This window comes from Callithrix jacchus, chromosome 10 (assembly GCF_049354715.1).
Source record: "Callithrix jacchus isolate 240 chromosome 10, calJac240_pri, whole genome shotgun sequence".
In the NCBI taxonomy this organism is placed as follows: Eukaryota; Metazoa; Chordata; class Mammalia; order Primates; family Cebidae; genus Callithrix; species Callithrix jacchus.
The window spans coordinates 22,105,852-22,129,309 of NC_133511.1; the positions used below are offsets into that span (position 1 = coordinate 22,105,852).

Genomic DNA, 23,458 nt, shown 5'->3' on the forward strand with positions numbered 1-23,458 from the left:
TAAGCTTCATAAATGAAGGAAAAATAAAATTTTTTAGGAACAAGCAAGCACTCAGAGATTTCATCACCACCAGGCCTGCTTTACAAGAGCTTCTGAAGGAAGCATTACACACAGAAAGGAACAACCAGTATCAGTCATCCCAAAAACTTACCAAAAGGTAAAGAGTATCTCCATAATGAAGAATCTATATCAACTAATGGGCAAAATAACCATCTAACATTAAATGACAATATTAAACTCACAAATATCAATATTAATCCTAAATTTAAATGGATTCAATGCCCCAATCAAAGACACAGACAGGCAAATTGAAAAAAAAGTCAAAACCTATCAGTACACTGTATCCACATCCATCTCATAAGCAAGGACATCCCACAGACTTAAAACAAAAGATTGGAGGAAGACTCACCAATCAAATGGAGAGAAAAAAAAACAGAAGTTGTAACTTTTGTCTCTGACAAAATAGACTTTAATAGTAACAAAGACTAAAAGAAACAAAGAAGGACATTACATAATGGTAAAAGGATCAATGCAACAACAGGAGTCAATGATCATAAATATATATGCACCCAATATAGGAGCACCCAGATACATAAGACAAGTTCTTAATGACTTATAAAGAGACTTGGACTCCCACACAATAATAGCGGGAGACTTTGACACCACATTGTTAATATTCGACGGATCAATGAGATAGAAAATTAACAGGGACATCTATGATTAGAACTCAGACCTGGAACAAGTAAACTCAGTGAATATTTACAGAATTCTTCACCCCAGGTCCACAGAACATACATTTCACAGACTTAATTGAAACATTGGTTGGCTGTCTGTTATTTTCTTCCCTTATTCCTTCCTGTCTCCACTGTTAAGCACAATTATCGGCATAAAAGAGGTTTTTAATTCTTATTTTTAGATTGCATTCCAGTCTTGGCAATAGAGCAAGACTCCTGTTCTCTCTCCCCCTTTCTCTTTCTCTTTCTTTCTTTCTTTCATAAAAAAAGAAAAGGACAAGATTCAAATAAATAAAATCAGAGATGGAAAAGGAGACATTACAACTGATACCACAGAAATTCAAAGGATCATTAGTGGCTACTACAAGCAACTACATGCCAATAAACAGGAAAATCCAAAAATGAATAAATTCCTAGACACATAAAACCTATCAAGATTGAACCATGAAGAAATCCAAAACCTGAATAGATGAATAAAAAGTAATAAGACTGAAGCTGTAATAAAACATCTCCCAGTAAAGACTGGACCTGATGGCTTCACTGCTGAATTCTACCAAACATTTAAAGAAGAGCTAATATCAATCCCACTCACGCTAGAAAAATAGAGGAGTAGGGAATACTTCTAAACTCATTCTGCAAGGCCAGTATTATCCTGATACCAAACCCAGGCAAAGATACATCAAACAAAGAAAACTACAGGCAAATATCTCTAGTGAATATTGATGCAAAATTCCTCAACAAAATAATAGCAAACTAAATTCAACAATACATTAAAAAGATCACTCATCATAACCAATTGAGATTTAGTCCAGGAATGCAAGGATGGTTCAACATATGCAAATAAATCAATTAAACAATTTCATTGATGGGCATATACCCAAAAGAAAGAAAATCAGCATATCAAAAGGATATCTGCATGCTCTTGTTTGTTGCAGCACTGTTCACAATAGCTAAGATTTGGAAGTAACCTCAGTGTCGGTCAGCAGACAATGGATTAAAAAACTGTGGTTGATACACACAGTGGAGTACTTTCAGCTATAAAAAAGAATTAGATCCTATCATTTGCAACAACATGAATGGAAATGAGGATCATTATGTTAAGCAAAATAAGCCAGGCACAGAAAGATAAACTTCACATGTTCTCACTCATTTGTGAGAGCTAAAAATTAAAACAATTGAACTCATGGAGATGGAGAATAGAAGTGACAGAGGCTGGGAATGGGTGGGGGGAAGTGGGAATGGCTCATGGATACAAAAAATGCTTAGAATAAATACCTAGTATTTGCTAGCACAACAGGGTGATTATAGTCAATAATAATTTAATTTTACATTTTTAAATAGCTGAAAGAGTATAATCAGATTGTTTGTAAAATAAAGGATAAGTGCTTGATGAAAGATACTCCATTTTCCATGATGTGATTATTACACTTTGCATGCCTGTTTCAAAGTATCTCATATACCCATAAATATTTATATCTACTATTTAACCACAAAAATTAAAAATAAAATTTTAAAAAATCCTACCTTCTAGACTTCTTCATGACACTGGGGTAGGGACTCAGAAAACCTCATTTCTTCTTCCCAGAATTCCCTGTTGGGTTATTTCAACAGGCTGTAAGTCTAAAGAAGGAAGAAGGAATCTAGTTCTTCCTGTTTATTTGGTGTTTCTGTAAGTGTTGCCCAGCAAACCTTAGTCATCTCAGCCATGGTAGTTTGTTCCAATAACAAGTGATCCAGGGTCCAGGTTTTACACTCTCCCTTCTCACAGCCCCCTTAGAGCTACCAGTGCCAATTGAGCAGAACCCCTTCTATAGATCTCCAGTCTCCATTCTGCAGGGTCCCTATGCCAAGCTCCTGAGGCACCAGCAAGGGCAGAACCCCCTCCTCTAAGGAGATCAGTTCCAGCTTCATGAGCTCATGGCTTGTCTCTTTGTCCTCCCCTGGGGGAGCAGTCCTAGGGATGATGGTTGCTACTTGCATTTACTGTCTCCAGGCTACCTCAGTGTTTCTTTGTGCCTTCTCATTCTTCCCATACCTGTTTAACAAATTCCTAACGTTCAATCATCTGTGTTTAAAAATTCATGTGGTTTCTGTTCTTGAGACAAGCCCTACTTAGGATTCTGTCTGTGAACGAAGATAGTATTCAGGACAACCTTAGCACAGGCTCCAGGCTCTTAACTGTTCAAGAAGCTGGGGGAAAATGAAGTGGAATGGACATTTGAGAGGAAAAATAAGGCTTTGTGGATTGGCCCTCTCTTGTTATTATTTGGGAGGATGAATTTATAATTTTCTCAGCTCTTACTATGGGTCAAGTGCTTTGTATACATTCTCTCATTTAATCTTACATAGTACTTACATTCGTCATTTTATAGATTGAGCTAAAAGAGGCTAAGTAATTTGCTCAGTGTCACCCAGCTAGTAAGTGGCAGAGGTGGGATCAGAATCTAAATCAGTCTTATGCTAAAACTCATGCTTTATGAATCTGAAACCTATGAGACCTGTCTACTTGGCTTCAGCTACAGGACAACCGAAACCCATTTTTGGTGTCCCCTTCCCTTTGGTGCATGTGTCTTAGACTGCCCAGTCCTCAACATGCAGAGTATAAGTTTACCCTAATCCCCTTCTCAAGGTCTGACTACTCATTTAGGGCATGCAGGAATCTTCTTCACTAAAACTAAATGTCACCACGAGGGCTGGGAATGGCAGGCATCTGGAGAGGGTGGAGTTGGTCTGATTGAAACAGGGAAGGAGAGAGTGAGAAGTAGAAACAATTAAGCCATCACAGTTGAACTAATTAGTAGAAGAGTAAGTGTAACCTAACACTCAATAAGGAAGAAATTCACTTGTTCAAAATATTAGCATCCTCCTCCCTACAGTGTCTGCTCCCAGCAAGCAGTCTAACTTGTACAACAATCTGAGCTTCTATTCAGATCTAATCATGATCAGAAGCTCTTCATTGTTTTACAGCACATTTTGCACAAATGTGGACCTTTCTTTGACCCTTTGACACTCTAGTCTCTGTGGTTCAACCATTTCCATGTTAGCTAGCCATTGTCAGTGCTAAAATAAACCAGGGGCTTTCAATTTGGAGTTCCCATGAGGCGGACCAACCTCACTGCTTACTGGATATGTAACGTCGAACAAGTGACTTCATCTTACTGCCTCCTGTCCCAAAAAAGAAATGTTAATAATAGCCATTATGTGTTAAGCACTATTTGGAATGCACTTAGCTAATATTTGGGGTACACTGCCTCAATCTAATACTCAAAAAAATTCTGTTATTAACCCTGTTTTATAGATGAGGAAACTGCTGCTTGTAGAAATGAATGACCAGTCTAAAGCCCACAGCTAGTAAGTACAGAATCAGAAGCAGAAAACAAGTTTGTCTGACTCAAACACCCATGCTTCTGGCTTCTACCCAGAAGGAAGTAACTGGTACAAGACTTGCCTTCCCACTGCAAACATCTAGAAAGCCAGACAAAATACATGAAGCAACTATTTTTAGAGAGTGGACTATAGGGAACACAGGACTGCAATCCGTGAAAGAAGGGAAGGAGCAAATGAGCCCTATCATACCCTATTTTTCATCTGGAAGCAATGTCCAAGCAGCTGCATGGGAGTGGAAATCCAAGCAAAGTCTCAGGTTTTTACCAAAAATTCAGAAATAAGAATCCAGGTACAATAAGAAAGATGACATGTATAAGAAAGAATACAGAAAAAAGAAACTATGCAAATAAGGAGCTCCAGAAATCTATGTAAGATTCCCATCAAGTCTTTGATTAAATAGTCATCTGTGCGTGTGTAGGGTGAAACTCCACAAGGCAAAACAGAAATTGACTCTATTCCAAGGAGATATAAACTGAACAATGCTGAAAGCCTGGAAGATATTCTAGTACTTGTCACCTAGGATGGTGAGACCTTGTTGAACATGGAGAGGACTGAGGGAAAACATCAGAAAAGTCACATCTTGGTTGTATGGCTAAATTAGCCTCAAAAATAAATCCTCAAAGGCATTAAGCCAATCTGTAAATAACTTAACAGCCTGCCTAAAGAAACATAAAGATTTTTAAAGAAAGACTGCAAAATGCAACATTCAACAATATAACATTCATAATGTCCAGTATCTAATAAAAATCACTAGACTTGTGAAACAGCAACTTGGAGGAAAAGATGAGCCAATAGAAACAGACCCAGAAATGACTGAGATAAGAAAATTTGCAGAGAAGGATTTTGCAACAGCTGTTATATAATTATATGATTTAAATTGAGATTTAAAGCAAGGATTGGCAAACTTTTTCTATAAAGAGCCAGATAGTAAATATTCCAAGTTTGTAGGTCCCATACAAACTCTGTTGCATATTTTTATTTTTTATAATCCCATATAATGTAAAAACCATTCTTGACTCACAGGGCATCCAAAAACAGTCTATTAGCTGGATTTAAACACTTGATTTAAAAAAAGAAGATCATAACATATAGAAAGAAATGACTGATGTAAAAACAAGAGAAACAAATGGATCTTCTGGAAATAAAACTACATTACCAAAGTTTAAAAATTTACTGGATTCCAGCATATTAATAAAAAGATTAGTAAGCTTGAAAGCAACAATAAAAACTACCCAAAGCCATGAAAAAAAACTGAAATAAAGTGAATGAAATTGGTGCCCTGTGAAACAACTTCTAACAAGCTAATATGTGTGTAATCTGAGTTGGAGAAGGGGAGGAGAACAGAAATAAACTTTGAAAAAATAGTTTCTAAATTTGATTTTTAAGAAACACCAGTTCGCACCATAATCAAACTGCCAAAAACCAATGATAAATAGAAAAGTTTAGAAGCATACACAGAAATAAAATGCATTACATTATCTAAAGGGAGAAAACACAACTCATCTGGACTTCTTATTAGAAATATTGCGAGTCAGAAGACAATGGAATTTCACTTTCAAGGTACTAAATTAAAAGCCTTTCTTTATCTCTTCGCTAATCTGCCTCTCAGTGAGTAGAGTAATAGTTCTTATTACACATGATTTCTGTCAGGACTTACTAAAATAATACTTCTTATTTTAAAAACTGTGAATATGAAATTATTAGTATTACTGTTTCTATTATCATTACTGTTTAAACAGTAAGTAATCACATTTTCACATCTATTCTACAAAATCCCAGACTTCTAGTATGGTAATCTGCCCGAAAGCATCTTTCAAGTTCATCTCGCACTTCTCCCAATTACATTTGCCTATTGGATTACTCCCTGTTCTCTGGTCCACTGTTATATCACTTCTACACCTTTGTACATACTTCAGCTAACCATTTTCAAGGCCTAACTCACGCTCTGTTAGAACCTTTTATTGTCATCTTTCCAGAAGTAATTTCTTCCTCTTCTATATTCCCAGAATAAACATTTAAACCAGTATTTCTCAAACTTTCATGTGCATAAGAACCATCTGGAGTGGAGCCTGAGAGCCACATTGTCATGAGCTCCCAAATACTGTCAACGCTGCTGGTCTGAGCAGATCCCACTTTCGAGCAGCAAGGTTTTATCCCTTTTCTTATGATTATAATTCTATTATCTCACCTTCTAGTAATTCAGTTCTAAAGAAGAGAACTGAATTACTTTTGCCTTAGTAATTATCATGGCACCTAGTATTAGACTATATAGCTAATTAATACTTTAAAAATGGATGATAGATAGAGAGATGATCATCTTAGCCAATCTCCTGCTTCCTAGTCAAACCAAGCCTCACCTCTTGACACTTATTAATCTGTATCTAGTTTTTAAGTGCTGAGGGAAGGTAAAACCTAAGGTCTGTGTGAAGCCATTTACCAATGTATAGCCCACTACGCTGTGATAGCTATCTGAAATTATGAGAAATTCACTAAGAATGATACTGTTGATAAAATTTTCACTCATTTTGCTGAATTTCAAATATGAATTTGCTGAAACTTATTCTTGGACACAAACACCATAAGTACCTTCTGTCTCTGGTGTAAAAAGGAGCACATGTGTGATATGCTGTATTCTAAGTAGGAAGATTGTTATAACTGAAAACAGAAAAGCATTTCTTCCAAACTCTTATAAACTTAATGGAGTCTCTGCATTTAAAAAGCTTCAGAGACATTTTCTTCCCTTCCCTACCCCCAAACCCCATGTTCTGCAGGCTCCTGGGTAGCGCTGCCTAACCATATACTGTATCCTGTCATGTGACTAACAGGGCCAGCTAGCAGCACCTCAACATTGTTTTGTACTGCGGGACTGAACATGTGTTTCCCCTTTGCAAAAATTACATCATGTCTCAGGAAGTCTCCTTTCTCTAACAGAACCAGCAGATATTCTCAGCCAAGGCTTTGCAAATAAGAAAAGAAGATAAATGGATCCTGGTGCCGTTGTTTAAAGTGTGAATGCTTGCTGCAGAGTCTCCATTTCACAGTCCAGCCTCAGCCAATCCATCTATGCACTATGTCCCCACTCTCTCGCTTCTCACTGAAATGAGTAAGTAGCGAATGAGGAGGAAAGTTTGCACTTGGTGGCTGTGCACTTCTTTCATAAAGTACAATTGTTTTCTATCCTTGGCCTTTGACCAAAATGAGCCAGCTAATAGTTTAACTTCCACTCAAACAAACGCTTTAACCTGTAACCAGAAGAGTTGAAAATAGAAAATTTCTGGGGATTCCATTTCTTTCATGATAGCTTCTCCAGTTTCTCAGAAGAAAACTAACAAAATATGCTGGCCTTACCTAGTTTGAAAAAAAATTGAGACTGCTATCTTCATTCTTCACCCCAAAGATACTTGCCCTTGTTCCTCAGTCTGAAATGCATTTCCCATATCTGCATATTACATTAAAATCTTCCTTTCTAATCTCTTTTTAAAGAAGTAGTTTTGTGTTGAACTCTTACTAAGCCATGTATATCCCCGTTATTGTTATTTGTCACAAGTTGCAAGCAACCAGATGCCAGAGACAAAGACAACATTGTTCTTCTTTGTCAATACTCAGCAGAGCACCACAGATAATTTACAGCTTTTTTGCATATGATGATAATCCTAATGGGCCCTTAAATTTTAATAACACCTATGAGTTTTTTTAATGGTTTTCTGCCTATGATATCATCATCATCATTTTTATTTATTTTAGAAATATTTCTTGAGTATTTGCTGATGATAGGCACCATGCAAGGTATCTGTAGGGATGATGGTGAATGAGAGAGATGTTCTCTCCTCTCATTTAAGTTACATTCAGTGAATGTATTGAGCTCCTATAAGGTGATTTTTTTTTTAAAGTTTATAAATTTTTTGGCCAGGTGTGGTGGCACACACCTGTAATCCTAGCACTTTGGGAGGTTGAGGTGGGCGGATCATTTGAGGTAAAGGGTTCAAGACCAGCCTGACCAACATAGTGAAACCTCATCTCTACTAAAAATACAAAAAGTTAGCCGAGTATGATGTTGCACGCCTGTAGTCTTAGCTACTCAGCTAAGCACTCCAGCTTGGGCAACAGAGCGAGATTTCATCTTAAAAAAATAAATAAATAAAAGGAGATCGATCCAAGATGGCCAACCACTAACAGCTCAGGATTGTAGCTCCCAGTGAAAGCTCAGAGAACGAGATGACGCCACATCTTTAGACAAATTTCCATCACTCACCGATTAGCCGATTCCCAGTGGAGGAGCCCCACAGGTCGCCAGCGCGACTCTTGTGGCTGCCGCAGCGGTTTTGCCGGCGTCTCGGCGCAGCAGCTCTTCATGTAGAGCCAACGGGACTGCTTCCCCTACTGACCGGAGTTTGGAGCTCTGGGAAGTCAGAGCCACTTGTTGTGGACTCAAGAGGGAAGCCGGACCAGAGGTTCCCAGGCAGAAGAGCACCATAAGTCTTATCGCTGCTATATAGGCTGCCACAGTGGGTTGCTCGGATCCCAGCACTGGGAATCAATAAGTCGGACTTCGACTCAGAAACCTAATTAGAAAGGCGGTTCATCTACAATGAAGGGAAAAAAACAGCCTAAGAAGGCCGAGTATACTCAAAATCAGAACCCATCAGCAACGGAACAAGCCCTGATGGAAAAGGACTCATCAGCAACCGAACAAGCCCTGATGGAAAAGGACTCATCAGCAACAGAACAAGTCCTGATGGAAAAGGACTCATCAGTAACGGAACAAGCCCTGATGGAAAAGGACTGTGTTCCATTATCTGAAGTAGGCTTTAAAAGGTGGATGATAAGAAACTTCTGGGAGTTAAAGGAACTTGTTCTAACCCAATGTAAAGAAACTAAGAACTTGGAAAAAAAGTTAGATGAAATGTTGAAAAGAAAAGACAATATAGACAGGAATACAAATGAACTTATGGAGTTGAAAAATACAACACGAGAACTTAGTGAAATATGTACAAGCTTAAACAGCCGAATGGATCAAGCAGAAGAAAGGGTATCAGAGGTCAAAGACCAACTTAATGAAACAAAACGACAAGACAAGAATAGAGAAAAAATGATAAAAATGAATGAGCAAAGTCTCCAAGCAATATGGGACTATGTGAAAAGACCTAATATACGCTTGACTGGTGTACCTGAATGTGACAGAGAGAATGAATTCAAGCTGGAAAATACTCTCCAGGACATTATCCAGGAAAATTTTCCTAATTTAGCAAAGCAGGGCACTATTCAACCCCAGGCAATACAGAGAACACCACAAAGATATTCCTCAAGAAGACCAATCCCAAGGCACATAATCGTTAGATTCACCAAGATCGAAACGAAGGAGAAAATATTAAGGGCAGCCAGAGAGAAAGATCAAGTTACCTATAAAGGTAAGCCTATTAGGCTTACAGCAGATCTCTCAACAGAAACACTACAAGCTAGAAGAGAGTGGGGTCCAATATTCAATATACTTAATCAACAGAACTTTCAGCCCAGAATTTCAAATCCTGCCAATTTAAGCTTTACATTTGAAGGAAAAATAAAATATTTTAGGAACAAGCAAGTACTCAGATTTTATTACCACCAGGCCTGCTTTACAAGAACTTCTAAAAGAAGCATTATACACAGAAAGGAACAACCAATATGGCCCTTTCTAAAAATACACCAAAAAGTAAAGAGCATTAACATAAAGAAGAATTTTTATCAACGAAAGGACAAAATAGCCAGTTAATATCAAATGGCAGCAACCCTAAATTTAAATCAACCAAATCTCCCAATCAAAAGATACAGACAAAATCTAACGGTATATCCAAAGATATACATAGACTCAAAATAAAGGGTTGAAAAAAAAAAACGTACCAACCAAATGGAGAGCAAAAATAAATAAATAAAAAGCAGGAGTTGCAATTTTCACATTTGACAAAATAGATTTCAAAGCTACAAGGATACAAGGGTAAAAGGATTAATGTAATAAGAGATCTTAACACCCAGATACATAAGACCCATAATGAGATTTAGATTCAACGAGACAGAAAATTGATAACGATATCCGGGACTGGAACTAAGATCCAGAACAAATAAACTCAATAGAGCTCTCCATTTTAAACACACAAAATACACATTATCCACAAAATCTAACGATATATCTAAAGATATACAAAGACTCAAAACAAGGGGATGGAAAAAAACTCACCAACCAAATGGAGAGCAAAAATAAATAAATAAAAAGCAGGAGTTGCAATTCTCACACTTAATAAAATAGATTTCAAAACTACAAGGATGCAAGGGTAAAAGGATTAATGTAACAATAAGAGATCTTAACACCCAGATACATAAGACACATAATGAGATTTAGATTCAACGAGACAACAAATTGATAACGATATCCAGGACTTGAACTCAGAGCCAGAACAAATAAAACAAGAGAGGTCTCCATTTTAAACACATAAAATATGCATTAACCACTTTAAACGCTCAAAATATTGATCGGCCATTATTGAAACCCATTTTAGGAATGAAGTAATATTCCTTTTTCCCTCTTTTTCTTTTTTTCCCCTTCTTTTTCTCTTTTTCCCTCTTAAAAAAAAAATTATTGAGACAGGGTCTCACTGTGTTGCCCAGACTGGTCTCGAACTCCTGGGCTCAAGAGATCCTCCCGCCTCAGCCTCCCAAAGTGCTAGGATTACAGGCATGAGCCACCTCGCCCAGCCCTGTGGATGTTTTAGATCAGATGACTCCCTGCTGTGGGAGGCTGCCCTGTGCACTGTGGAGTGTTTAGCAACATCCCTGGCCTCTAACCACTAAGATGCCAGTAGCACCCCCTCAGCCATGACGACAAAAATCGTCTCTAGACGTTAGGACCAACTACATAATTTGTGAGGCCCAGTGCACAAAGGAAAGTGTGGGACCCTTCGTTCATAAAGCAGAGGAAAAGTGCAAAAAAAAAAAAGTCCTAAATTTCTCCATTATGTACATCAGAAACTTGAGGCCCAGAGATTTAGTGATTTTCCCAAGTCCACATAGTTAGCTCCAGTACAAGGGATGTAGCAAACAACAGGTATTGTGACAGAGGTTGATTCTACCCCAGATGGCCAGAAGTTGCCTTCATCAATGACAATTAGTTTCCAAACTAAGATAAAAAATAAATATTAAGGTCTTGGCATACTAGAAGGAACATCAGACTAGCAGTCAAGATATTTGGATTTGAATTCCATCTTATTATTTCCTAATACATTGAATAGGGTTAGAAGTTTTACAACAGTATTACTCAGAGTCCTAGGGTTCTAAGGAAATGATGTCAGAGTCTTTGAGTGGAGTACTAGGAGGATGAGTTGGCTCCAAGCCATGTTTGCCCATGTTTTTGATTAAATCTGTTCCAGATTTAATCAAAGCTTTGCTCTGTTTTATATATTGATGTTCTGCATATAATTTTAATCCTAAAAAGAAGTTATGTTAAAAAAATAAAAATAATTTGGAAACCAATTAACTGAATGACCTTTAAAACCTTTTTCAATTCTGATCATCTGTAACTTAGAAAACTTTTCAGCATTATCAGCTAAGAGTCTGTTTCTTCCTTATTTGGGAAGTTAACATGGGGCTCAGTTCCCAGCAGACCAATTGATATGGTAGACTGTAGAGTTTTGTTGCTCAAAATATGATCCATGTATCAGCAGCATCAGCATCACCTGGAAGTTTATTAGAAATACAGAATCTCAGGTCCCATCTCTCCTAAGTTAGAATTCGAATTTTACCAAGGTTTCCAGGTAATTAATGAAAATTTAAGTTTGAGAGGCATTATCTACAAGATTTTGGAATCTTTCTTGATTGACTTGTATCATTGGTTCCTGTCACATTCTCCTCAACATGGTTTATAGCAGAAAGATTAGGATAGCTGACACTCATGCCCTGTCCTTCCTCTCTATGGCCCCAAGGGAAAAGGTAGAGTCAGAGTCAGTATTTACCATTTTTGCCCATGTTTTAACTAACAACTTAACAATCGCCATCTGCCAATGTATCCTTATAAATGCCCCTACAGTACCCATGACCATTTGGGATGGCAGGGATATTGAAAACCGCTCTTCTCCAGTTAATCTGAGGCCCTTTTGATGAGATCATTTTTTTAATCCAGTCCAATTCTGAGACTCACTAATTTTATAATACAGACATTCATAACAAAAAACTTTCAGATCCTTTGCAAATTGCCCCAGGTTTGTCCATGTGTTATTAAAGCTGGGCTGAGTAATAAATGCTATAAATGTCTTAGGAGACAGCACTCATGCCCAGTGAGCATGACATCCCATAATAGACCTATTTGGCTTGTTACCCTGGCGCCTTTCTCCACCCTGATCTCTGGAAACCAGAGAAAGACAAACATTAGAATGTCAATCCAAAGCTGTAGACATGGGTATAAGATGCTTTGCTTGGAGAGTTCTCATAAGATCATATTTCTGGCCAGATTCCTATTACTTCAGAGTTGTAGTCAGAGGTGATTTTTTTCATTAGCATTTCTTTTCCCAGAAGGAAAACATTATCTCCCAAATAAAATTTAAGTGAACTAAATCACTTCCAACCTCAGCATCATTTCAGGCTTGGTGTCATTTGTAGATTCAAGACTGAGTTCCATTTAATCTGCTCAAGTTCCATTCCTAATAGGAAAAATGCCAAGAAACAAAGAAAAGATTCATACTATTTTCAGAGGCAATCACCTATGTTTTAGACTGATCATAAAGCAGTTCAATTTATCAATTTCTTACAGAGTCAGCTCTCCCTGGCAAAGGTGAATCTGACTGCATCGTTCTTTTTTATTTTAAAATGTGTTTATTTGTATTATATATTTTACATTGCACACTTCAGCAAAGAAAATAATTATGATTTCAAAACGCAATCCCTGGATTCAATAAATATCCTTTATAATCAATCACACTAATCAATATCTAGAACTATAAGTACACAAAGTTAGCTAATGAATTAAGTAAGTAAAATGACTATGTAAACTATAAATTTCGGGGAGGAGGTATGATGCATAATCAGTTAAGTTATTCTGCCACTTTTTAAAATAATATGATTTACATTTGCTTCAATCACATAAACATTCATTGCAGGAGTTAGATGCCTGGTAATAACTGAAAAGTGTGATCTTTGTTAGCTTAAAGGAAAATTCAGTTTAACCCAAAGACATTCAAGATGGAAATTTCAGTACCCTTGATCAGAAGCTTTCAATGCATATTGCTCTACTTTGTTATAGGTAAGATTCAAGTAAGGCTAAGACAGAAGAGTGTTTCCATTGAAGACATGCTCTAAGAATCGCCTTCTATAGAGGCAAATTATGTTCTGTAGAAACTAGCTAGCTAGCCACCAAGATGTTACCGATAAAGGATTCCTTATACTAGCAACTAATCATGTTTAAAAGGTCTTAGCCAGTATTACAAAACGAAACATTTAGAGTAGTATTTATGAATACAAGCGTAATTGGTTCCTTGCCTTCTACAAATAACCATCTCTAAAATGATAAAAGCAGATTTCAACTCTGGTTCTTCTTTGGGGTGAAAAGGTGCAGATACACATGGGTGGTCTACTGATTTGCCTTCTAAAAATACTCTGGAAGCAGCTGGATTTGGCTTGATTGCAGGAGAATCCAGCATCCAGTTTGCTGGGCAGACTTCTCCATAGGCTTCTACATACTGGAGTGCCTTCACCAAGCAGAGGATTTCTTTCATGCTTCGGCCCACTGGGAGATTATTGACACTTAAGTGCTTGATGACTCCACTGGGGTCAATTACGAAGAGACCTCTTAGTGTGAGACCAGGACACTACCAGTACACCGTAGTCTCAGAAAATTTGCTTAGTTAAATCTGACAAGACTGTAATGTTCATGTGGCCCAAACCACCATTCTTTCTTGGTGTATTTATCCAGGCAAGATGGCTAAAGTGGGAACTCTCAGTTCACATTGTGAAATTCCTTAGCTTTGTCACTAAAAGCAACAATTTCTGTAGGACACGCAAAGGTGAAATCCAAAGGATAAAAGAAAAGCACCAAATACTTCCTCCAAGTTATCAAGGCTTAGGTCTTTGAACTCTCCATTGACAACAGCTGTACCCTTAAAACAGGACGAATGCTGGGTGACAGCAGGTGCATGGTATGAGGAACTGGTGCTGAAGAATTTTGCTTGACAGGAACCAGAGCACAATATGTTTGTCAAGCTCATTCTTCCAGGTGCATCAGGCCTGAGGGCTGCAGTGGTGGAAATGCCCCAAGGAATGGCACTCACATGTTGGGCAACGGATGCTCAGGACAACCTTCTCACAGCAGCTGCCATCTTCAGTGTACACCCTGCCTGCATTCATTCTTCCACCAAACATTTATTGAGTATCTACCATATGCCAGGTACTGAGCTGGCCACTAGAGAAACAAAGACAGTATTTTAAATCAAGAAATTCATAGCTTGCCTGCAAAGACAGAAATATAAATCACTATTAAGTGATATCAATATCTTACTGATGGTTTGAACAAGAGAATATGGGAATACAGACTGGTAAGCAATGAGGACCCACATATGGGTAAGACTCTGTCCTTGCTTTTAAGGTTTTAATCTAGATGGGAAAGCAAGAGAAAAATGCACCCTAACACTGTTAGGCCATTTGTGGTAAGTGCCAAATGTATTATTAGCCAAAGCACAGCCAGACCTGAATGTTGATGGTGAATTAGTCATAGTACCTACATAGTGATTAAGAGCTGTCAGGTGGGCTGTGGGAATCAGGGACAGCGAGAGAAATGAATGGATTTTAGCAGACTAAAAAAAATGAGAACAATTCCTATTGCAGAAAGGAATAAGAAAGGGAATGTCTGAGAAGGGAAACTAGTATGAACAAAGGCACCCAGATAGGAAAGCACCCCATCTCCCCATCCTAGAGCAACAATGAAGTTTTCAGTCTGCTTGGAACAGAGGTTTCGTGTATAGTGTATGTTCAGTGATAAATTTGAAAGCCATACTGTATGAGCCTGTTGTCATGCTGCTAATAAAGACACACCAGAGACTGGGTATAAAACAGTTTTGCACAGCTGGGCAGGCCTCACAATCACAGCAGAAGACGAAGGAAGAGAAAACAGATTGCTTACATGGCAGCAGGCAAGAGAGCTATGCAGAGAACTCCCATTTATAAAACTATCAGATCTTGGCCAGGTGTGGTGGCTCATGCGTGTAATCCCAGCACTTTGGGAGGCCGAGGCAGGAGGATCACCTAAGATCAGGAGTTCGAAACCAGCCTGGCCAACATGAAGAAACCCCATCCCCCATCTCTACTAAAAATACAAAAGTAGCCAGGGGTGGTGATGTGTGCCTGTAATCCCAGCTACTTGGGAGGCTAAGGCAGGAGAATTGCTTGAACCTAGAAGGCAGAGTTTGTAGTGAGCCGAGATAGTGCCTTTGCACTCCAGCCTGGGCAACAAGAGCAAAACTCCGTCTCAAAACAACAACAACAAAAAAAAAAGCTAGTAGATCTCATGAGACTCATTCACTAATAGGAGAACAGTATGAGGGGAACCACCTCCATGATTCAATTATCTCCACCTACCTAGCTCCACCCTTGACACATGGGGATTATTGCAGTACAAGGTGAGATTTAGGTGGGGACACAGCCAAACCATATCACATAGTGAGGCCAAAGTATGGAGTCTTGAATAGCATATATAGAAATGTAGATTTTCTTTATTTTTTTTGAGAGTTCCTTTTTTTTGTTCTCAATCTTTTTTACTGTGGTAAAATAGATACATAAGATTTATTTTATTGTGATAAAACAAATACATAAGATTTCCCATTTTTTAAATTTTTACTTTAAGTTCTGGAAAACATGTGCAAAATGTGCAGGTTTGTTACATAGGTACACATGTGCCACGGTGATTTGCCGCACCTGTCAACCCATCATCTAGGCCTTAAGCCCCTCATGCATTAGGTATTTGTCCTAATGCTCTCCCTCCCCTTGCCCCCCACCCCCCAACAGGCCCTGGTGTGTGATGTTCCCCTCCCTGTGTCCATGTGTTCTCATTGTTCAACTCCCACTTATAAGAAAGAACATGCAGTGTTTGGTTTTCTGTTCCTATGCTAGTTTGCTGAGAATAATGGCTTCCAGTTTCATCTACGTCCCTGCAAAGGACAAGAACTCATTCTTTTTTATGTCTGCATAGTATTCCATGGTGTGGTGTCTGTGTGTGTGTGTGTGTGTGTGTGTGTGTGTGTGTGTGTGTGTGTGTGTATGTATATATATATGTACATGTGCCACATTTTCTTTATCCAGTCTATCATTGATGGGCATTTGGGTTGGTTCCAAGTCTTTGTATTGTAAATACTGCCGCAATAAACATATGTGCCCATGTGTCGTTATAGTAGAATGATTTCTAATCCTTTGGGTATATACTCAGTAATATGATTGCTGGGTCAAATGGTTTTTCTGGTTTTAGATCTGATTTTATTCTATAACCAATGAAGAGCTCACAGGTGAATGAAAAGAAATCAGTGAAAAATTAAATTTATGGTATTTTGTAGGAAAAATTAGAGTAGGAAGGTATTGGTGAAAGGGAGATAGTTGGAGGTATTTTATGAACAGAATGCTATGCCTATCTTTAACAATCATTAGTAAGCAGCCCTTATACTGGAGGAGAGCAGGTGCCCACAAAAGGGAACCCGGGGTAAATCCAGGGTAAATGCATTATTATTTCTGACAAGTGTTCCTTGTGTAAAATGTGCTTGAGAATCCTGGATTTGAACTTAAAGCCTCAGCTCTAGGTCACTTCCTTCATTTAAGTTGGTCAAACCCAATGAACCAGCACTGTAGTACGCACTAAGGAGGTATCATCTAGAATTTCAGAACAAAGGGAATATTAGAACAGTAGGGAGCTTAGAGAATGTTTTGCATAATGATTTCATTTTTTGGTTGTGGACAGAGCTCCCAAATGACAGTAGTCAGAACCTAGAGTTAAAATGCAGATATCTAAGTCCAAATTCAGTGTCCTTTCCACTACATCAAATTCATTGTTCAGTATCAGGCACTATGCCTCCCCTCAAAGAGTCTGCACAAGTAAACACTGTTTTTTATTCAAGGAAGGTATAAAAGCACGTGCTCATCCCACTGTGAGGGAAATGAAATAATCTTTCTTAAAGACTGGTAGAAAAACAAGCTTCCCAGGCATCAAGATAATAAAGTTTCTTCCTGTAATCTCAGCACTTTGGGAGGCCAGCTGAGGCAGGAGACTCTCTTGAGGCTAGGAGTTCAAGACCAGCCTGGACAACATGGCAAAACTTTGTCTCCATAAAAAATTTAATTTAAATATTAGCCAGTCATGGTGGCATATACCTATAGTCCCAGTTAGTCTAGAGGCAGGAGTGGGAGGATTGCTAGAGTCCAGGGATTCAGCTTATAGTGAGCTATGATTGTCCCACTGCACTACAGCCTGAGCAACAGAGCAAGATCCTGTCTCAAAACAATAACAATGAAAGCAAACAAACAAACAAAAAGCAGAATAACATTTTCTCACAGGCTTATTCGCCACAAAATGAAAAGGTACATTTTTTTCTTGAGTTTCAGCTTCTGAAGCAGTTTGTCCTGGTAGATAAAGAGAAGACTGATCTCTTTCCTGTGAAATAAAACTTTCACTTGATTTGCCTAATGCTGCCTTTTTCCTAAATGGTAGCCTGCTGGAAAGCAGGACCAAAGGATTTGTGATTTGAGGGTCACAATATTAAGGGTTGAATTATGTTAAATAGATCCAAAAATCAACACATTTCAAAGCCCTCAACATATTCATAGACATTCAAATGATTAATCATTTTCTTATCTGTTAAATCCTTTCCGATAAACTAAATACATTGATATTTGGCATGCAGATGGCAGCAGAGCGGAATTGTAATTGCTCATTAAGCATCTCAACCATAGGTCTTAACTCTTTCTTTTGGTCCAGCTATTACAATGTACATGGACATTAGAACAGAGAGGTGGAGAGGTCTTACTCAAAAAGGTTTTTATTTTTCCAAAGCTCATTGAAATCGAGATTATAAAATATATTAGTTTCGGCCAGGCACGGTGGCTCACACCTGTAATCCCAGCACTTTGGTAAGCCGAGGCGGGTAGATCACGAGCTCATGAGATCGAGACTATCCTGGCCAACATGGTGAAACCTCGTCTTTACCAAAAATACAAAAATTAGCTGGGTGTGGTGGCACACACCTGTAGTCCCAGCTACTGAGGAGGCTGAGGCAGGAGAATTGCTTGAACCCGGGAGGTGGAGGTTGCAATGAGTCGAGATCATGCCACTGCACTCCAGCCTGGTGCCTGGCGACAGAGCAAAACTCTGTCTCAAAAAAAACAAATATATATATTATATATTTGTTTTATAAATATGTTGAACAAAAGTCAAAAATTATGGAATATTACAGTTTATTGGGATGTTACAGGATGTCAAGTCTAACCCTTCACAGACTGCTTAAATCCCCGCTGTGGTACCTCATGAAATTGCTATTCTAGCTTCTACTTGAATATCATGAATGAGAAGAAAAATCTAATACCTAACAATTTTTCCAAGGTTACTTACTCATTTTTATACATTATTACCTAATGAAAGCCAAAATCTGCTGTCTTGTAGCTTTGCGGTTTTGAGAAAACAAAGATCAAATCTCTTTCCTCTTCCACATAACAATTCAATCAGATTCCAAGATATTTATGGAATCTGAACCAGGCACTGTGCTGTGTCCTGGATGTTGAATGAATGAATGACACATGGTCCCTGTTTTACAGATACTTACATTGTAAGGGTTAGACAGATGTGGATTAGTATACTTGGAGTGTTCAGATGCGTAGACAGGGATACTTAATCAAAATTTGGAGAGGTAGGGGAAGTCTTAGCTAAATTTTTAAAGAATAATAGGAGTCAGCCAAATAACTAATTCCCTAGGAGAAAAATTAAAGCAATGGTATACAAATAAAAAATAATATGCTTTAATATACTTGAGTTCCTACAAGTAGAAAGACATGAAGAGGGAGTGGTAGGAAACAGGGCTAGAGACATAGACAAAAGTCAGATCAAGAAACTTGTACACTGCACCTAAAACCTCGAAAGTGGTTTTAAAAGAAAAATAATACAACAGATTTACCTTTTGTTAGATCATCTTGGTAACAGGAGAAACAAGGGTAGAAGAGACGAGACTATTTAAGAAGTTATTACAGTAAGCCAAGTAAAAAATGATAAAAAGCTGAATCCAATCTGTAGTAACGTAGATGCATTAAAGAGATATTTATGAAGTAAAACTGACAGGTCTGGACAACTAATTAGATGTGGAGGGTAGAGGAGGGTGACAGCTCAAAGATGACTCTTCAGCTTCTAACTTGAATAATTGGACTGCTGGTACTGCTAATTGTGGGTACTTCAAGTTGGAGATGCTAGTGTAAGTTGAGGTTGGATTTCTTTTTTGATAAAGTTTGATGTAACTTTAAAATACCATTTAAGATGAATGGTTTGTAATTGAATACAAGTCTGCCGCTCAGAGGAAGATTGGTCTTGGAAAAATAAACTCAGCATCTAAAGTGAATAATTACTAGCTCAAGAGTATGTGAGATCACCCAGGTACAGAAAACAACCTAAGAGAGAAGTATAAAAAAAGAGGGCCGGGCGCGGTGGCTCACGCCCATAATCCCAGCACTTTGGGAGGCCAAGGCGGGTGGATTACGAGGTCAAGAGATCAAGACCATCGTGGTCAACATGGTGAAACCCCGTTTCTACGAAAAATACAAAAATTAGCTGGGCATGGCGGTGTGCGCCTGTAGTCCCAGCTACTCGGGAGGCTGAGGCAGGAGAATTGCTTGGACCTGGGAGGCGGAGGTTGCGGTGAGCCGAGATCATGCCATTGCACTCCAGCCTGGGTAACAAGAGTGAAACTCCGTCTCAAAAAAAAAAAAAAAAAAAAAAAGAGAGAGAACCCTGGGGAACAACATTTAAGGGAATTTCCAATAGCTGGAGATAGCCATTGTGTTCTTTCTTTGGATTTTTCTTTTCTACACTAAACATTCACCAATTTTTTCATTGTATCTTCTGCTCAATTGCCTCCAAAGATGCTTCATGCTGCTGATTTTTTCTCTAAAACAGGATGCTCTCGATTGATACTAATTTATGAGCTGTGGACTGACTAGAGGTGAGAAGATTGTCTCTATTCTGGATGCCATAAGGAATAGAAATTGCAAGCAATTCACCAATCTGCGTGCTCCTGCTTCCTTACTATTGATTTGTCCATAGAAGGCAAGGACTGTATTTCCTCCTCTCTCTGGCTACTGGAATGTGGGAGAAATGACTTGTATCCTCTCCACTATTTATTCCCACCTTTAAGCTAAATGCAAATGACAGTGAGACCAACGCTTGGAGGACTGCTGAGTCATGAGATGGAAGGAACTCAGGACACGGAAGAAAACAACGTATGAGACAAGATACATCTATCTGACTCTGACAGTTAAATGAGCAAGAATTGGCCGGGCGCGGTGGCTCAAGCCTGTAATCCCAGCACTTTGGGAGGCCGAGGCGGGTGGATCACGAGCTCAAGAGATCGAGGCCATCCTGGTTAACATGGTGAAACCCCGTCTCTACTAAAAAACAAAAAATTAGCTGGGCATGGTGGTGCGTGCCTGTAATCCCAGCTACTCAGGAGGCTGAGGCAGGAGAATTGCCTGAACCCAGAAGGCAGAGGTTGCCGTGAGCCGAGATCGCGCCATTGCACTCCAGCCTGGGTAACAAGAGTGAAACTCCGTCTGGGGGGAAAAAAAAATGAGCAAGAATTAAATTTCAATTATGTTATGCCACTGAGATTTAGAGGTCTACTTTTTTGCAGTAGCTGTTATTCTAACCTAACATCATACCCCTAATAAAACAAAAGAAAACATTAATTCTGAGAGGAGGAACATCACACCAACGTGTTTTCAACTAAAATCCCTCACATTCAAGGGCCGAATTTCACATGCTCCCTATCAAATTTCATCTTACTAAATTTGGCTAATCTCTGAATATTTTAAAGATCCATTTAGAATTTGATTATGCCCACGCAGTATGTTAACTATTCCTTTAAACTCTTTGGCATCCACACATTTGACCAACGGTTCTATCTTTGAACCATTATCAAAATAACTGAAAAGCTGGGCTTGGACTACCATTTTCAGAAATGTTCCTAAAATTGCATTTTGCATGAGCTGTCTATGGGTCTTTCCCAGCCCTACTGGTACCTCCCCTAATTTAATCAAACTTCTGTAATTCTACTCAGCTACTGCTCTGAGTTTTGCAGGACTTGAAGATAGGTGAATTAAAAGAATCAAAGTAGCACGCAATCAAAGGGAATCTGTCCTCCTCCTGTCCATCCCAGGAGTCGGTTCCCAATCACCCCCTTGGATGTAGTGCCTTCCCATCTGGCTTCTGGTCTTACCCCACTTCAATTTTCCCCAGATACCCCTCTCACAGACCTTTCTCTCTAAAACCAGTCTGTCACATTACTTCCTGCTAAAGATATCCAGTGACTTCCCATTAAATCTGAATCCCTTCGTGTAGTGTACAAAGATGTTTTTGAGATGGACCCCATCAGTGTCATTTTCCTTTGCTTTCATCATAAACTCCTTGTCACTCACCAAATGTGCTATGACCTTCCATAGGTCCATAGGTTATAAATATTGTTTTTCAGCTTGAACTGATGTTTTCCATACTTTGCTACCTCCCTTTTCTTTGGGATATATACTGAGATGAAGTATATATCTGAATGATATGGTCACTCTATTTTAACTTTTTGAGAAGGCTCCATGCTGTTAGTTGCCTTCTCCTCTATCTTTTCACATATACTCTGCTCAGCTTCACTGCTTACAACTCCTTCTTCCTCCTCCAGCCTGTGAGCATGTCAAGGCCAGGTCTGTGACTCTCAGTTCTAGTTCCCTTGCCCCAGCACAGTGTGTTCTTTACAATTGGTTTTCAATAAATTTGTATTAAAATAATGAGTGATTAGAGGGAAACGCAAATAGTGAGTATATGGGAAAAAGGTGGTAAAAGCTGCAAGACAAACTTCTGACAAGGAAACAAAATGTTCAAATTGTCAACGTTTGTGCAGCTTTAGGAGAAACATACATGCATTGTATTTCTTCCAACTTTACTAAAGTATAATTGGCAAATAGAAATTGCATATATTTAAGGTATACAACATGATATATGTATACACTGTGAAATGATTATGACAATCAAGCTAATTAATAAATTCATCACCTCTCACAGTTACTATTTGAGTGTGTGTGTGCGTGTGGTGAAAACTTGTAAGATCAACTTTCTTAGCAACTTTTAAGTATGCAATGCATTATTATTAACTATGTTCATCATGTTGTACATTAGATCTCCAAAACTTATACATTATGCATGATTGGTACTTTGTATCCTTTGACCAATATCTGCCCGTTTCTTCCCTTTTCCAGCTCCTGGCAACCACCGTTCTACTCTGTACATCTATGAGTTCTAGTTTTTAGAGTCCACATCTCAATTAGATCATGCAGCACTTCTCTTTCACTGTTGGGTTTATTTCACAGCATAATGTCCCCAGATTCATCCATGTTGTTGCAAATGGCAGAATTTTTTTCAGATGGAGTTTCACTCTTGTTGCCCAGGCTGGAGTGCGATGGCACAATCTCGGCTCACCGCAACCTCTGCCTCCCGGATTCAAGCGATTCCCTTGCCTCCCTCCTGAGTAGCTAGGATTACAAGCATGCACCACCATGCCCAGCTACTTTTGTATTTTTAATAGAGATGGGTTTTCTTTATATTGGTCAGGCTGGTCTTGAACTCTTGATCTCAGGTGATCCACCCACCTCGGCCTCCCAAAGTGCTGGGATTATAGGTGTGAGCCACCGTGCCCGGCGATTTCCTTTCTTTTTAAGGTTAAGTAATATTTCATTATGTATGTAGCCATGCATCACACAATGTTTTGGCCCATAACAGACTGTATGTGCAATGGCATCTCATAAGATTATAATACTGTATTTTTACTGTATCTTTTTTCTGTTTAGATAGTTTTAGATACACACATAGCCATTATGTTATCATTGCCAACAATATTCAGTACAGTAACATGACATACAGGTTTTTAGCCAGGAACAACAGGCTATCCCATGTAGCCTACGTATATAGTAGGCTCTACTATCTAGGTTGATGTAAGTACACTCTGTGATGTTTGCACAACAACAAAATCAGTCAACAACATATTTCTCAGAATATATTCCCATTGTTAAGTGATGTCTTTATAGATAATGGAATATATAGATATGTG

At 38.6% G+C, this 23,458-nt stretch overlaps 1 pseudogene; it reads right to left on the reverse strand.

Annotated features, from left to right (window-relative positions):
* Positions 1-13,133: 13,133 nt before the first annotated feature.
* LOC100389697 (thioredoxin-dependent peroxide reductase, mitochondrial pseudogene) lies at positions 13,134-15,801 on the reverse strand (annotated as a pseudogene).
* Positions 15,802-23,458: the final 7,657 nt, after the last annotated feature.